This window comes from Elephas maximus, chromosome 1 (assembly GCF_024166365.1).
Source record: "Elephas maximus indicus isolate mEleMax1 chromosome 1, mEleMax1 primary haplotype, whole genome shotgun sequence".
Taxonomy (NCBI): Eukaryota; Metazoa; Chordata; class Mammalia; order Proboscidea; family Elephantidae; genus Elephas; species Elephas maximus.
The window spans coordinates 81,341,480-81,359,098 of record NC_064819.1 but is presented as its reverse complement, the minus strand read 5'-3'; the positions used below and the strand labels follow the sequence as shown (position 1 = coordinate 81,359,098).

The window sequence follows — 17,619 nt, the reverse complement described above, 5'->3', positions numbered from 1 at the left end:
GCTCAGAAAAGAGCTCCTTTTGTCAGAAATGTCTGCTTTTAATGCCAGGAAAATGTTTCATTATAATCTGTTCATAACGTAGCCTTCAAAAACTTGATCCTCTGCCAACAAGTCAAAGAATCACCTGATACAGAGGTGGGATGAGATAGTGGGTCCCAAACCTCCCTGGGAGAGTGGTCCCTATGTCTGAGGTGCAGTTTCTTGACTTCCAAGCTACATCAAATGGATAGAAGACAGCCAAAATAGCTTGGAGGGATGCTTTGCTCATTGAAATGCTAACTAACCCCAGGGTATTTTGCTAAAAGTCCTTGCCTAGTTTCCCTGTGGGTTGATCCACAAAACAATTTTAGGTGATTTTATGTGACCCAACTCTGCATTGTATATTGGTAGGGTAGGAAAGATGAGAAATCTACAAATTCCTTAAGTTAAGTAATTACAAATTCTCTCAGTTTTCACACAATCTTTGTTTCTTGGGAGTGCCAAGTTATTTGAAAGAAATAAGCAATTGTCTTTTCCCATTCCCCGCCCTGTCTTTCCTCCCCAGAGAAGTTAAGCTTTCCTTCACTTCAAAATTTTCCATTTGTTTCCACATGCCTTGTACAGCATTTTCTCCAGGTTTAGGTCAAAACTCAAAAACTGTCTTAGGTCATATTCTGGATGGTATGTCCTAATGTACGCTAATTCATCCAGAGAATTATTGTTTCTCTTTGGATATGAATAGCAAACAGCATTCAGGACATGAAGACCTGAAGAAGGAAGAGCAAAAGGAGACGGGAAAGAAGGAGGAGGAGAAATAAAATGAATAGAGGGAAGAGTGGCTTACAGATGGCAGAGAAGTTGTATCATGAAGAAAAGCAAGCATAGAGATGCAGAAGTTTAAACCCATGCGCCTTTGCTTGCCCAGCATTATGGAATATTCTCGGCAGTCTTAAATTTTTCTCTCCTTCAACTCTTTTCTCCTCTGCCTCCCAAGGCTGCAAGAAAGACGTACAAGACAATGCAGAGGGATACAAAGAAGAGTAACATGAATGTTGCTTCAAGAAAAACAGATGCAGGTGGACTTGAAGCCCTCTGGGTGTACTAATGTGATCTGAAAGCCAGTAGTGCTTTGTCTAGGCGACCATGTCTGTTTCTGAAAGTCTAAAGACACAGAAGACAAGATAAAAGCAATAGAAATTCTCCTAGCAATAATAACATCTGTTTCAAACAAAATCTCCCTGGCAAGCAGAAGAATTACAAGGAAGCTATTTGGGAAGCAGAACATGGAACATATAACCAATTGGCTTACATAAAATCTACATTAGATACCCAAGAAAAGCCAGGTAAAGAGGACTGGGTAGCTCAGTTGGTACAGCATCAGACTTTTAATCTGAGGGTCCAGGGTTCAAGTCCCTGTTCATGCGTTATCCTCATTTTACCCTAGTTATTGTCTGTTAGAAGCCTATTGACAATCCAGTTCTTCTTAGAGAAACCTGTCCCGACATTTACTATAGGCTTCTAGTCTCTTCTCTTGCTGCTCTTTGCTCCGCAAGAATGGGAATAGAGCAAGGGGATCAGGGAAAGAGCAAAGGGTTAAGCGATCAATTACTAGCCATGAGGTTGGCAGTTTGAATCCACCCACAAGTGCTTCGGAAACCCTAGTGGCGTAGTGGTTAAGAGTTCCGGCTGCTAACCAGAATTTTGGCAGTTGGAATCCACCAGGCGCTCCTTGGAAACTCTATGGGGGCAGTTCTACTCAGTCGTATAGGGTCGCTATGAGTCTGTAATCGACTCGATGGCAGTGGCTTTTGTTTTGGTTTTGGTTTTGGAGGTGCTTCAGAAGACAGGCTTGGTAATTTGCTCCTGAAAGGTGAAAGCCTAGAAAACACTATGTAGCAGTTCTACACTGCACACATGGGGTCAGTTAAAGTGGAGGCAGCCCGATCCTTCCAAATGAGGTGAAGAATTGTAAAACCAAACTTCGGTGTTACAGCGCCTCATCTTTTGTAACTTAGATTCTTCTTTGGATTGCCCTAACTAAGGGTCTCTAACAGAGGAACTGCATTAAGAGACTCAGACAGCCAAGTAAGCATTCATTCGCACTCACAGCAAGTAGTCATTTGGAGCGGAGGGAAGGGAAAGGAGAAGTCTGGGAGGGTCCAATTCAGCTACAGAGTCTCCCTTTAAATCGTCGCTTCCTTAAAATCCCACAATGCCAACTTCCAGAGCTATAATGACTCTAAGCATATAACCAAAGGTGAAGAGCCTCTTGAGAGAAAGGGGCCAAAGTGGGTCCGGCTGGCCACACGGGGTCTCTGATCCAGGCATAGTCCTCCTAAGGTGAAGAACCTTAGGGCTCCAGCAAACCACCGTTGTGCCCTCTACTCACCCAAAGCATGGTTTCAAGAGCAGTAAGTCATTGATTCCCTAAGAAAGTAGTCTTCTCGCCTCTAACCTGACCCTTGCATCCTGCGGTGACCCCCTCTCGTTCGCCTACCCCCAGCCCCGCCTCCTTGCATTCCGCCCACCCCCATTCCCTCCCCCCCGCCCCACACCCCAGCCCAGGAAGCTCAGAAGGCCCGGCGGGCTGGCTGTGGACCTGAACGCAACTCTGCGTCCCAGAAGTTTCAATGTGGGACTGTAGGAGGTACGTGGGAGTCAAAGTGAGGCAGCAGGGCCCGGGACCCCTAGGACACGCATTGACTGAAATGCCTGAGGGGATGAGGTGGCAGGGAGCAGGGCCCTAGAGGGAAGACCCAGGGACCCCGCCCAAACCGCCTAAGTGAAGTGAGAGCAGGCAGGACCTGTGCTCTCTAACAGATTTTATTCCTCGGCTGTCTTTATACTTTATGATATCTGGGTATGATAAAGACACAGCAAAAGACGTGAAGCTTAGGTTTCCAGTGTCTCTGCTTGATGAACCAAAAACCTAACCTGCTGCAGCCAAAGAAGTGTAAAAGTCTCACCCCTGACTCTTCTGAGTCACCCAGTTCCTTCTTGCACAGCAAGCATAGTTTCTTGGGTATCCTCTCAAAGATATTATTTCCTCCACTTTTTATACAAATAAGGAAATTGCAAACACACTCTACTGCATGTTGGTTTTTTCACTTCTTGCATGTTGTAGTGATTTCCAGATCAATACAGAAATAACTTCTTCCTTCTTTGCTTGGCAGCAAAATATACTGTTGTATGGGTATATCATAATATATATCTCACCCATACAAGTAATGCTGCAATAAGTAATATCCATATCTAACATTTCAAATTGGTGTATTTTCTATATATGGAATTGCTGAAACAGTGTATGTGATGTGCCATGGTAATTCTGATGGATCTTGCCTAATATATATTCCCATCAGCATGACACAGTGGTCTGGTTTCCCACAGTATTGCAACCACTTTGTATTATAATACAATAATGACAATAAATATAATAACAAACCCATTGCCTTCTAGTGGATTGATTTTGACACATGGTGACCACATGTGTTACTGAGTAGAACTGCTCCACGGGGTTTTCTTGGCTGCAATGTTCATGGAAACAGATTGCTAAGCCTCTCTTCTGCAGTGCCATTGTGTGGGTTTGAAACACCAACCTTTAGCTTACTAGTCAAGCGCAAACCTTATTGTCTACCCAGGGACATTCATATCAACATACCAAACAAAAAGCTAAATCCACTGTCATCAAGTCGATTCCGACTAGCCTTGGGTAAATGACACATTCAGATATCAACCTAGAGTAAGCAAGCCATTGTTAACCACTGAAATCATATTTAGTCCAGTGGAGCCACCCAGAATTTGGAAAATAAATAGCTATTTAAAACTGCACTTATCTAGTTAATGCAGCAAAATTAAAACTTCAGATTTGGGCAAAAACAATTATATAAATGAACATATGATAGAGGTCGCAACTCAAATCAATAGAAATTAGTGGATCACTGGATAAATGGTGTTGGGCTAACTGGGTAGCCATCTAGGAAAATAAAAGATTATATTGGTTTTATCATGTGTGATACTAAATTTCAAACAGATACAAAATTTAAAAGTAAAAAATGAAAAATAAAACTACATATAATTACCGAAGATGCCAAAAAAGAAAGTTTGTATAACTTTGGGGTAGAAAACCAATTTTTACACTAAGCATAGCAACAACAAAAGTTTGACATAATTCACTACATTAAAAAAATCCTTCCTGGGCACACTTACGTTCTCTTTATTAAAAAAAACAAGACTCATACACCTACAGTCACATGATCTTTGTCAAAAGACCAAGGTCCATCAAATGGCGGAAAGACAGTCTTTTTAACAAATTATGATGGCAAAACTGGAAGTCCATCTGTAAAAAAAAGGAAACAACATCCATACATTACACCATACACAAAAATGTAATCCAAAATGGATCAAATATCTAAACACAGAAGCAAAATCTATGAAGATCACAGGAGAAAAAATAGGGTCAATGCTAAGGACCCTAAAATATGGCATAAATAGGATACAAACCATAACTAACAATATACAAACACCAGGGGATAAGCTGGATAACTGGGATCTCCAAAAACTAAACGCTTATGTTCATCAAAAGACTTCACCAAAACAGTAAAAAGAGATCCTACATACTCGGAAAAAATTTTGGGGCTATGACATATCCAACAAAGGTCTAGTCTTTAAAATCTACAGGAAAATCTAATACCTCTACAACAAAAAGCCAAATAAACTAATTAAAAAATAGGCGAAGGATATGAACAGACACTTCACCAAAGAATACATTCATGCAGCTAAGAGACACACAAAGAAATGCTCATGATCACTAGCCATTAGAGAAATATGAATTAAAACTACAATGAGATATGATTTCACCTGACATTACTGGCAGAAAAGAAAAAAACGAAAATGGCAAATGATAGAGAGGCTTCGGGAAGATTGGGACCCTAATGCACTGCTGGTGGGAATGCAAAACGCTACAACCATTCTGGAAACAATAAGGTGCTTCCCTAAAAAACTAGAAATAGAAATACCACATGATCCAGCAATCTCGTTCCTGGTAATAGATCCTAGAGAAATGAGAGTTGTCACAGGGATAGACATACAAATGCACACCCACACTCATTGCAGCATTATTCACAGTAGCAAAAAGATGGAAACAACCTAAGTTCCCATTAATAGAAGAATGGATAAACCAACTACATACACACAATGGAATACTATGCAACAATAAAGAACAATGATGACTTTGTGAAACATCTCACAACATGGATGAATTTGGAGAGGACTATGCTGAGTGAAATTAATCAATCACAAAGGACAAATATTGTATGAGACCACTGTTATAAAACCTCATGAAAAAGTTTCCACACAGAAAGAAAGACTCTCTGATGGTTACAAGGAAGGAGAGTGGTGAGGATGGAAAAACACTACCTGGACAATAGATAAGTTGTAACTTTGGTCAAGGTTAAGACAGTACACAATACTGGGGAAGTCAGCACAACTTGACCAAGGCAAAGTCATATAAGACTCATAGACTCATTCACATTCCCTGAGGGACTGAATTACTGGGCTAAGGGCTGGGGTTCATGGTTGTGGGGGACATCTAGCTTGATTTGCATAACACAGTTTATAAAGAAAATGTTCTAGATCCTACTTTAAGTGAGCACTGTCTGGGGTCTTAAAAGCTTGTGGGTAATCATCTAAGATTTGTCTACTGGTCCCATCCCGTCTGCAGGAAGGGAGAATGAAGAAAACCATAGACACAAAGGAAAGATTAGTCCAAAGAACTCATGGACCCCTACTACCACAGCTTCCAGCAGACTGAGCCCAGCACAACTAGATGGTGCCTAGCTTCTACCACCGACTTGTCTGACAGAGACTGGAGCAAACCTGAGAGTATGGTCCACAAACATCTTTTAATTCAGCACTGAAGTCACTCCTGAGGCTCACCCTTCAGCCAAAGATTAAACAGGGCTATACACGCATCCCTTACCTGTCTGTCAGTTTGTCGTACTGTCGGGACTTTAGTGTTGCTGTGATGCTGGAAGCTATGTCACCGGTATTCAAATACCAGCAGGGTCACCCGTGGTGGACAGGTTCAGCAGAGCTTCAAGACTAAGACGCTCTAGGAAGAAGCACCTGGTGGTTTACTTCTGAAAAAAAACTAGCCAGCGATAACCTTGTGAATAGCAGCAGAGCATTGTCTGATACAGTGGCTGACGATGAACTTCTCAGATTGGGAGGTACGCAGATGTTGCTGGGGAAGAGCTATCTCCTCAAAGTAGAGTTGACCTTAATGATGTGAATGGACTCAAGCTTTTGGAATGTCATTTGCTGATGTGGCACACCTCAAAATAAGAAGAAAGAGCTGCACAGATCCATTATTAATCAGAAAGTGGAATGTACAAAGTATGGATCTAGGAAAATTGGAAATTGTCAAAAATGAAATGGAACGCATGCAGATCAATATCCGAGGCATCAGTGAGCTGAAATGGAGTGGCATTGCCCATTTTGAATCAGACAAGCGTGTGGTCTACTATGCTAGGAGTAACAAATTGAAGAGCCAAACCCACTGCCGTCAGTGGTGTTGAATTCATTATCAAAAGAACATTTCAAGGTCTATCCTGAGCAAAATGCTGTCAGTGATAGGATAATATCCATATGCCTACAAGGAAGACCACTTAATATGATTATTATTCAAAGTTACACACCAACCACTAAGGCCAAAGATAAAGAAATTGAAGATTTTTACCAACTTTTGCAGTCTGAAATTGATAAATCAGGATACAATGATAATTACTGGTGCTTGGAATTCAAAAGTTGGAGACAAAGAAGGATCAGAAAGTGGAAAATATGGCCTTGGTGATAGAAATGATGCCAGAGGTCACATGATAGAAGTTTGCAAGACCAATGACTTCTTCCTTGCAAATACATGTTTTTCAGCAACGTAAACGGTGATTATTCACATGGACCTCACCAGACAGAATATACAGGAACCACCTAGACGACATCTGTGGAAAGAGATGATGGAAAAGCTCAATAACATCAGTCAGAACAAGGCGAGGGGCCAACGGCGGAGCAGACCAACAATTGCTCATGTGCAAATTCAAGTTGAAGCTGAAGAATATTAGAACAAGTCCAGGAGAGTCAAAGGATGACCTTGAGTATATCCCACCTGAATTTAGAGACCATCTCAAGAATAGATTTCACACATTGAACACTAATGGCTGAAGACCAGACTTGTTTTGGAATGACATCAAGGACATCATACATGAAGAAAGGAAGAGGGCATTAAAAAGACGGAAAGAAAGAAATAACCAGAATGGATGTCAGAAGAGACTCTGAAACTTACTGTTGAACATACAGTAGCTAAAGCGAAAGGAAGAAATAATGAAGTAAAAGAACCGAACAGAAGTTTTCAAAGGGCAGCAGGAGAAGACAAAATAAAGTATTATGACATGTGCAAAGACCTAGAGTTGCAAAACCAGAAGGAAAGAACACACTTGGCATTTCTCAAGCTGAAAGAGCTGAAGAAAAAATTCAAGCCTCAAGTTGCAATATTGAAGGATTCTATGGGCAAAATACACAGGAAGCATCAAAATAAGCTAGAAGGAATACACAGTCACTGTACCAAAAAGAATTGGTCGATGTTCCATCATTAAAGACAGTAGCATATGATCAAGAATTAATGATAACAAAGGAAGCAGTCCAAAATGCACTAAAAGCATTGGTGACAAACAAGGTTTCAGGCATTGACGGAATACCAATTGAAATGTTTCAGCAAAGAGATGCAGTGCTGGAAGTGCTCACTTTTCTATGCCAAGAAATTTGAGAAGACAGCTGTCTGGCCAACAGTCTAGAAGAAATCCATATGTATGCACATCCCAAAGAAAGATGATCCAACAGAATTTACAAATTATCAAACAATATCATTAATATTGCATACAAGAAAAATTTTTTCTGAAGATCATCGAAAAGCTGTTGCAGCAGTACATTGACAGGAAACTGCCAGATACTCAAGCTGGATTCAGAAAAGGATGTGGAAGAGGGATTTCAATGCTGATGTCCAATGGATCCTGGCTGAAAGCAGAGAGGACAGGAAAGATGTTCACTTGTGTTTTATTGACTATGCAAAGGCATTCAACTGTGTGGATCCTAACAAATTATGAATAATATTGCGAAGAACTGTAATTCCAGAACACTTAATTGTGTCCATGAGGAACCTGTACATAGATCAAGAGGCAGTAGTTCCAACAGAAGGAGGGGACACTGCGTGGTTTAAAGTGAGAAAAGGTGTGCACCAGGGTTGTATCTCTCAGCATATTTATTCAATCTGTATGTTGAGCAAATAACCCAAGAAGCTGGACTATATGAAGAAAAATACAGCATCAGGAGGGGAGGAAAACTCATTAACAACCTGTGATATGCAGACGACACAACCTTGCTTGCTGAATGTGAAGAAGACTTGAGGCACATACTGATGAAGATCAAAGACCACAGTCTACAGTACAGATTACCCCTCAACATAAAGAAAACAAAAATCCTCACAAGTGGATCGATAAGCAACATCATGATAAACGGAGAAAAGATTGAAATTGTCAAAAATTTCAAAGTAGAGGCCACCTTAATGAAGTGAATGGAATCAAGCTATCAGGACCTATATTTGCTGATGTGGCACTATTCAAAATGAGAAGAAACTACTGCAAACATCCATTAATAATCAGAATATGGAATGTACAAAGTATGAATTTAGGAAGATTGGAAAATGTCAAAAATGAAATGGAATGCATAAACATTAGTATCCTAGACATTAGTGAGCTGAAATAGACTGATATTGGCCATTTTGAATCAGACAATCATATGGTCTACTATGCCAGGAATGACAACTTGAAGAGGAACGAGATTGTGTTCATCATCAAAAAGAACCTTTCAAGATCTATCCTGAAGCACAATGCTGTCAGTGATATGATAATATCCGTATGCCTATAAGGAAAAAAGAAAACCAGTTAATATGACTATTATTCAAATTTATGCACCAACCACTAAGGCAAGAGATGAAGAAATTGAGGATTTTTATCAACTTTTCCAGTCTGAAATTGATCAAACATGCAATTAGGATGCATTGATAATTACTAGCAATTGGAATGTGAAAGTTGGGAACGAAGAAGGATTGATTGTTGGAAAATATGACCTTGGTGATAGAAATGATGTCAGAGACTGCATGATAGAATTTTGCAAGACCAATGACTTCTTCATGGCAAATACCTTTTTTCAAAAACATAAACAGTGACTATACATGTGGACCTCACCAGATGGAATGTACAGGAATCAAATCGACTACATCTTTGGAAAGAGATGATGGAAAAGCTCAATATCATCAGTCAGAACAAGGCCAGGGGCCAACTGTGCAATGGATGTTCAGTTGCTCATTTGCAAGTTCAAGATGAAGTTGAAGAAAATCGGAACAAGTCCATAAGAACCAAAGTACAACCCATACATAAACATAAGCATACAGAAACATATGCCATTGTGGTCCTAGGTATTTACTTAATTTACTTAAATAAAATAAAAACTTATTCCACCAAAAACCTGCACACAAATATTTATAGACACTTGCCTGATTAATTGCCAAAAATGGGAAACAATCAAGACGTCCTTCAATTGGTGAATAAACAAGCTGTGGCACATCCATACAATGGAGTATAATTTAGCAACAAAAAGAAGTGAGCTTTCAAGCTATGAAAAGCCATAAAACCAAACCAAACCAAACCTACTGCCGTCAAGTCGATTCCGACTCATAGTGACCCTATAGGACAGAGTAGAACTGCCCAATAGAGTTTCAAAGGAGCACCTGGCGGATTTGAACTGCCAACCCCTTGGTTAGCAGCTGTAGCACTTAACCGTTATACCCCCAGGGTTGCAACCTTAAATGCATATTGCTAAGCAATAGACCTAGAAAAATAAGCTAGTCTGAAAAAGCTACATATTGTATGATTTCATATAAAGGACATTCTAGAAAAGGCAAAATTATAGACAGGAAAAAGATCAGTGGCTGCCAGCAATTCAGGGGAGGTTGGGAGGGATAAATAGGTGGAACACGGGGCATTTTTAGGACAGTGAAACTATTCTGAATGATTCTGCAATGGTGGACACTTGGCATTACATGTATTACTTTTACAGCATCAAACAGCCAAGATACCACCCAGCCTTTACACACATATACACACACACACAATCATATACACACACACACACAAACATATGCACATCCCCATCCGTTTTGTGTGTGACACTCTAGTTTCCTCCTTAAGTGAAACCTACCACACACTGTTTTTTGTTCTTACTGTATAACTTCCATGAGCCAACTGAAACAAGTCTGACAGACAAATTGTGTTCTGCCAATTTCAAAGAAGACTCAATGTTATTTTTATGAGTAGTTGCAAAGTCTCATATATGTGCAAACCAGGATGACAAAAAGCTAACAGGCTCTCGAACTCTGGTACCAGTAAATGAATTTTCTCTTAACCTTCATATGCAGTTCAAAGAACTAAGTTTTAATCATGATAAATCTCAGGATTCTGGAAGAGTCTTGGAGAAAGCTAATTTGTTTTCCACAAATATCACAATAAATTTCTAATCCCCAAATCTCCAAGTACACTTTTCCACCCTCCACATGCCTATGCTTACTGATCATTCACAAATCCAAGGCTGGAGACCAGAGTACTACCCTGAGTTCACTGTGTAACAATCTCACAAGTGTGTTAAAATAGATCTTGAATTCCATGTAGGTTTATCTTCTTCCTCTTCCAGGCTTCCTCCCATGCTCCCTTAACCCCAATTTTTCCTGCAGCTGCCTCTTGTTTGTCTGAACTCTGGTTCTTGGAACTTGAGCTAGCAGCTTACCTGCCAGCTCGTGCAGCTACATGAATCAGGAGAAGCCTTGTGGTCTTGCCTACTGATCTTGGAATTCATCCATCTTCACAGCCTGTGAGCAAGAGTCTTGTTCTTCAACCTGCTGATCTAGGGTTCTCCAGCCCCTGCGGCTACATGAATCAGGAGAAGCCCTATCCTCATTTATGGACTTGGGACCTTCCAGCCTCTACAATCACCTGAGCTGTTTCCTTGATATAAATTTCTGTCTGTTGTTGTTGTTGTTGTTAGGTGCCATCCAGTTTCTTCAGACTCATAGTTACCCTTTGCACAAGAGAAGTAAACACTGCCTGGTCCCGCACCATCCTCAACAATTGTTGCTATGCTTGAGCCCATTGTTGCAGCCACTGTGCCAATCTACCTCATTGAAGGTCTTCCTCTTTTTCCATGACCTTCTACTTTAACAAGCATGATGTCCTTCTCCAGGGACTGATCATCCCTCCTGATAATATGTCCAAAGTATGTGAGACGTAGTGTCAACATCCTTGCTTCAAGGAGTATTCTGGTTGTACTTTTCTCAAGACAGATTTGTTCGTTCTTTTGGCATATAATAATCGATAATCTTCACCAACACTACAATTCAAAGGCATTGATTCTTCTTTGGTCTTCCTTATTCATTGTCCAGCTTTCCGCATGCATATGAGGTGATCGAAAATGCCAAGGCTTGGGTCAGGCACATTTTAGTTCTTAAAGTGACATCTTTGATTTTCAACACTTGAAAGAGGTCTTTAGCAGCAGATTTGCCCAATGCAGTTCGTCTTGTGCTTTCTTGACTGAGGCTTCCGTGCGTGTTGATTGTGGATACCAGTAAAACAAAATCCTCGACAACCTCAATCTTTTCTGTTTATCACGATGTTGCTTATTGGACCAGTTGTGAGCATTTTGTTTTCTTTATGTTGAGGTGTAATTCATACTAAAGGCTGTGGTCTTTGATCTTCATCAATAAGTGCTTCAAGTCCTCTTCACTTTCAGCAAGCAAGCTTGTGTCATCAGCATATCGCAGGTTGGTAATGAGTCTTCCTCCAATCCTGATGCCCCATTCTTCTTCATATAGTCCAGCTTCTCAGATTATTTGCTCAGCATACAGATTGAAAAAGTATGGTGAAAGAAAACAACCTTGCTGCACACCTTCCCTGACTTTAAATCATGCAGTATCCCCTTGTTCTCTTCGAATGACTACATCTTGATCCATGTACAGATTCCTCATAAGCACAGTTAAGTGTTCTGGAATTCCCATTCTCTGCAATGTCATCCATAATTTGTTATGATCCATACAGTCAAATGCCTTTGCATAGTCAATAAAACACAGGTAAACATCTTTCTGGTGTTCTCTGCTTTCAGCCAGAATCCATCTGACATCAGCAATGATATCCCTGGTTCCACATCCTCTTCTAAATCTGGCTTGAATTCTGGCAGTTCCCTGTCAATATACCGTTGCAGCTGCTTTTGAATGGTATTCAGCAAAATTTTGTGGCATGTGATAATAATGATACTATTGGATACTTTATGAATTAGGTTGGATCAACTTTCTTGGGAATAGGCATAAATATGGATCTCTTCCAGTCAGTTGGCCAGCTAGCTGTCTCTCAAATTTCTTGTCATAGACGAGTGAGCACTTCCAGTGCGTGCATTTTTTGAAACATCTCCATTGTATTCTGTCAATTCCTAGAGCCTTGTTTTTCACCAGTGCCTTCACTGCAGCTTGAACTTCTTCCTTCAGTACCATCAGTTCCTGATCATAGGGTACCTGCTGAAATGGTTGGACACTGACCAATCCTTCTTGGTATAGTGACTGTGTATTCCTTCCATCTTCTTTTGATGTTTTCTGTGTCATTTAATACTTTCCCTGTGGAATGCTTCAGTACTGCAACTTGAGGCTGGAATTTTTCTTCAGTTCTTTCAGCTTGGGAAATGCTGAGCATGTTCTTTCCTTTTGGTTTTCTATCCCCAGGTCTTTGCACATGTTATCATAATACTTCACTTTGTCTTCTTGAGCCACTCTGTGAAATCTTCCATCTGGCTTTTTTACTTCATCATTTTTTCTTTTTGCTTTAGCTACTCAGTGTTCAAGGGCAAGTTTCAGAGTCTCTTCTGACATCCATTTAAGTCTTTTCTTTCTCTCCTATTTTTAATGCCCTCATTCTTTCTTCATGTATAATGTCCTTGATGTCATTCCACAACTCGTCTGGCCTTTGGCCATTAGTGTTCAATGTGTTTAATCTATTCTTGAGACGGTCTCTAAATTCAGGTGGGATATACTCAAGGTCATACTTTGGCTCTCTTGGTCTTGTTCTAATTTTCTCCAGTTTCAACTTGAACTTGCATATGAGTAATTGATGGTCTGATCCACAGTCGGCCCCTGGCCTTCTTCTGACTGATGATATTGAGCTTTTCCATCATCTCTTTCCACAGATGTAGTCAATTTGATTCCTGTGTATTCCATCTGGTGAGGTCCACATGTATAGTTGTCATTTACATTATTGAAAAACAGGTATTTGCCATGAAGAAGTCATTGGTCTTGCAAAATTCAATCACGAGCGATCTCCGGCATCCTTTCTCTCACCAAGGCCATATTTTCCAACCACCGATCCTTCTTCTTTGTTTCCAACTTTCCCTTTCCAGTCACTAGTAATTATCAGTGCATACTGATTGCATGTTCAATCAATTTCAGGGTGCAGAAGTTGGTAAAAATCTTCCGTTTCTTCATCTTTGACCTTAGTTATTGGTGTGTTTGTTTGTAAATTTGAATAATAGTCATATTAACTGGTCTTCCTTGTAGGCATATGGATATTATCCTATCATACTGTTGTACTTCAGGATAGATCTTGAAATATTCTTTTTGACAATGAATGCAATGCCATTCCTCTTCAAGTTGTCATTCCTGGCATAGTAGAGCATGATCGTCCAATTCAAAATGACCAATACCAGTCCATTTCAGCTCTAATGCCTAAGTTATCAATCTTTATGCGTTCCATTTCATCTTTGATGATTTCCAATTTTCCTAGATAAATATTTTGTACACTCCACTTTCCAATTATTAATGGATGTTTGTAGCTGTTTCTTCCCATTTTGAGTAGTGCCACATCAGCAAATGAAGGTCCTGAAAGTTTGACTCCAACCACGTCATTAAGGCTCACTCACTCTCTCTATATATATTTATATGCTTCACTGGTTTTGCTTCTGTAGAGAACCCAGCCTAAGACATGTACTTCCTTCCTTTTGGAAATGATTTAAAATTTTTTTAAATGAATAAGTGCTTCACTCACTTTTGTTTCTGCCTTTCAAATCTTGTCTATTTTTCTTCTACCTTCTTATAATTCATCTTTCTCTAAATCCTGAAGCTACAGTTTCATTCATGCCTTATGAATTCCTCTTCTGGACTGTTCGTAGGGCCCCTGAGTTACCTGGCATGTCCAGTAGAAGAGGAAACGCCCTTATAATGAAATGCAGAATGCATCACTATCGGGTTTTCTTCTGTCACTGCTTTCCTCCATCAAATCTGGCACGTACATTCTGATTGAGCAAAAAGCAAATATAATGAAGACTTTTAGGCAGCCAAAAGATTAATTTCTTTAGCTTTGTGCCTCAGGTTAAGACAACTATAGAGGAAATCAGAGGAGCTGGAAATGGGGACTTGATTCTTTGTCACCTGTAATAGAAGACAGAGACTTTTTTGGTCTTTTTCTTTCTTTCTTTTTTTTTTTATTGTACTTTAGATGAAGATTCATAGAACAAAGTAGTTTCTCATTAAACAATTAGCACACACATTGTTTTATGACATTAGTGAACATCCCCACGACATGTCAACACTCTCCCTTCTCAATGTTGGGCTCCCTATTACTAGCTTTCCTGTTCCCTCCTGCCTTCTAGTCCTTGCCCCAGAGCTGGTGTGCCCTTTTGTCTCCTCTTGTTTTACAAGCCTGTCCAATCTTTGGCTGAACTTCAGGAGTGACTTCATTACTGAGCTGAAAGGGTGTCCGGGAGCTATACTCTCAGGGTTTCTCCAGTCTTGAAGTCAGAGACTTTTAACAACTCAAGGTTATAAAGAAGCCACCATGGAAACCTCTTGTGGGTATTTATCTGACACGTGTTTCCAATCTTCTGCCTTCACTTTCAAGCCCTATAAAAATTAGCATCCTCCACTAGTTCCTGTGCACCTCTTGCTAAAGCAGCTGCTGATGCCTCTTAACACCAAGCAACACTACTGCAAAGCTCAAGGAGTGTGAATCTCAGGAAATAACACTTAGGTCTAGAAAAAAATTAGCCAGCAGCACTTCAGGAGTGGGGCTTACACAGTTCAGTGGTAGAGAACATGCTTTGCATGCATGAGGCCCTGGCTTCAATTCTCCACACTTTTTCTCTGCTCCAACACTATTTAAACCCCATCTTGAAGGAACACAAATTCATTTCTAATATTTTGCATTCAATTCCTGCACACATCCACAGCAAAAACATAACCGAACGAACTTCTTTGAATGCTCTTTCATTTCTATGCTATGAGCTTCTATATCCCTTAAGGTGACTGCAACAGCAGAAGGAAGACAATAAAGGGGAGGAAACAAGAACCAGGTGCTAAGAGAATCTCTTCAATTGCCTAAAACAAACGCCTGCACCTTAAGCTCCCTTTTTGTACTATAATTAAAGACAGGGAAAGAAGGATGTGTGGGGGGCGGGGAGGGGGGGAGTTTGAAAGGGCCCAGCGGACAGTTTTTTGTTTTTGTTTTTGACCAACTAAACCACAATTCCTAGTGAGGCTCCCCGCTGGGCTACCTCGGGATGTGCTGATGTCTAAATTATTTCAGGGCAAAACTGAGTGCATAAGCTTTCCTTCTCTTTGATTCTCATTACCTTGACTCCTTACGTGTGCGCAGCGTCGCCCAAGCAGTGAAACACAGCTTTGGACAATCATCTCCCATTGGGCCAAGCACGGATTCTCCCTGCAGACATCGTTTTCCTCTTGCTCTTCACAACCTCGCTGTATTTGGTATGGAGCCCAGATATTGTCTCAAGGAAACTTACAGGCGGCCGGCAAAAACCATAAGAGATAAAAAGTCTCCATAAAGCAAAGGGAATCCATATTTGGACATGCTTTCTTAGGGAAAACCAGGTATCCTCAAATCAGTTTTTTGCAAGTAGATCACCAGGCGCCTCCGGGTGACTGGAACCTCCAGTCTTTCAGTTAGCAGCAAGCAAGTGTTAACTATTTAAGTCTACCAAAAAAAAAAAATTTTTTTTTTTTTTTTTTTTTTTTTTTTTTTTAGTGACCCCTGGAAAAACCAAAATCCAACTGTCCGGTAGGGTTTCTAGAGAGCGGCTGATGGATTGAAGCTGCAGAGGTTTTACTTATCTTTTAATCACTGCGCCACCAGGACTCCTTCCAGGGATAACAACAACAATAACAACAACAACAACAAAACCCAAGCCCACTGGCGTGGAGTTGATTCCGTCTCATAGAGACCCTAGAACTGTTCCATACAGTTTCCAAGGGGCACCGGGTGGATTTGAACTACCAGCCCTTTGGTTAGCAAGGGTAGCACTTGACCACTACACCACCAGGGTTTCCTTCAAGGAATAGGGAGCAGTTAATTTTTTTTTTTAAACCCTAGGACAGCCAGGGGCATGCATAAAAACCAAAAAAATCCACTGCTGTGGGGTCGATTCCGACTCACAGCGACCCCATAGGGTTTCCAAGGCTGTAAATCTACGGAAGCCGACTGCCACATCTTTCTGCCGCGGAGCTATTGGTGGTTTCAAACCACCACCCTTTCCGTGAGCAGTCGATCACCTTAACCACTGTGCAATTAAAACAAAACCCCGTTGCTGTGGAGTTGATTCCAACTCACAGCGACCCTATAGGACAGAGCAGAACTGCCACATAGTTTCCAAGGAGCGCCTGGTAGATTCGAACTGCTGACATTTCGGTTAGCAGCTGTAGCACTCAACCACTACGTCACTAGGGTTTCCAAATATGTGAAAGTCATGTTTTTTCAGTATAAACATTTTAAAAACATAAAAAATTGCCCCTTGGGCACAAAGTGGTGCTCTTAGATATAAAGAATAGACAGGAATGACAATAGTCTGACTTTCCTTATCACTCCTTAAAACCAGAAACACTACCCGGCTGCTGGTATATTGCGGAACTGCTAAGCTTTAGGTTAATAGTCAACTGCTTTAACCACTGCGCCATCAGCGCTCTGACCTGTTAAGTTAGCAGCCCCGAAGCAATTGTCCCAACTTAAACTGCCGAATTCTTAGATTCAATTTAAAATAGAATTGGCAGCGGTGGGATTCGAACCCACGTCCCCGCAGAGACTGGAGCCTAAATCCAGCGCCTTAGACCGCTCGGCCACGCTACCACTTGCTTTGACAGTATTTGAATCTGTTATTTGTAAAGAAACAAGAATGTTTCCCCACACTATTCCTAAATCAGGTCTCCATGCTAGTTGTCCAAGACACTGATAAATAACAACTAAAATTTATTATGCGCCATGCACTTTCCTTACATTTACTGTCATTCAACCCTTCTAATTGCCTCAGGAGATAGGTACTTTTACTATGATCTCCATTTGCCTGATGGAGAATATGAGGCACAGCGGTAAGTAACTTCCTGGATGTCACTCAGCAGAAGTGATGCTTAAAGCGGAGCGGAAAACTTCACTGTGTTGTATAATTTATTTATTCCAGGGTAAAATTCTGAAATATCTTTGATCAAGGTTATTGTGACAA

At 40.6% G+C, this 17,619-nt stretch overlaps 2 non-coding genes across 2 annotated transcripts; one reads left to right on the top strand and one right to left on the bottom strand.

Moving 5' to 3' along the window:
- The first annotated feature begins 1,329 nt into the window (after positions 1–1,329).
- Positions 1,330–1,403, top strand: TRNAK-UUU (transfer RNA lysine (anticodon UUU)). The gene has a single exon. It is a non-coding gene; the product is annotated as a tRNA-Lys (tRNA).
- Positions 1,404–17,167: 15,764 nt separating this feature from the next.
- Positions 17,168–17,249, bottom strand: TRNAL-UAG (transfer RNA leucine (anticodon UAG)). Its single transcript has one exon. It is a non-coding gene; the product is annotated as a tRNA-Leu (tRNA).
- Between the last annotated feature and the right edge of the window lie 370 nt (positions 17,250–17,619).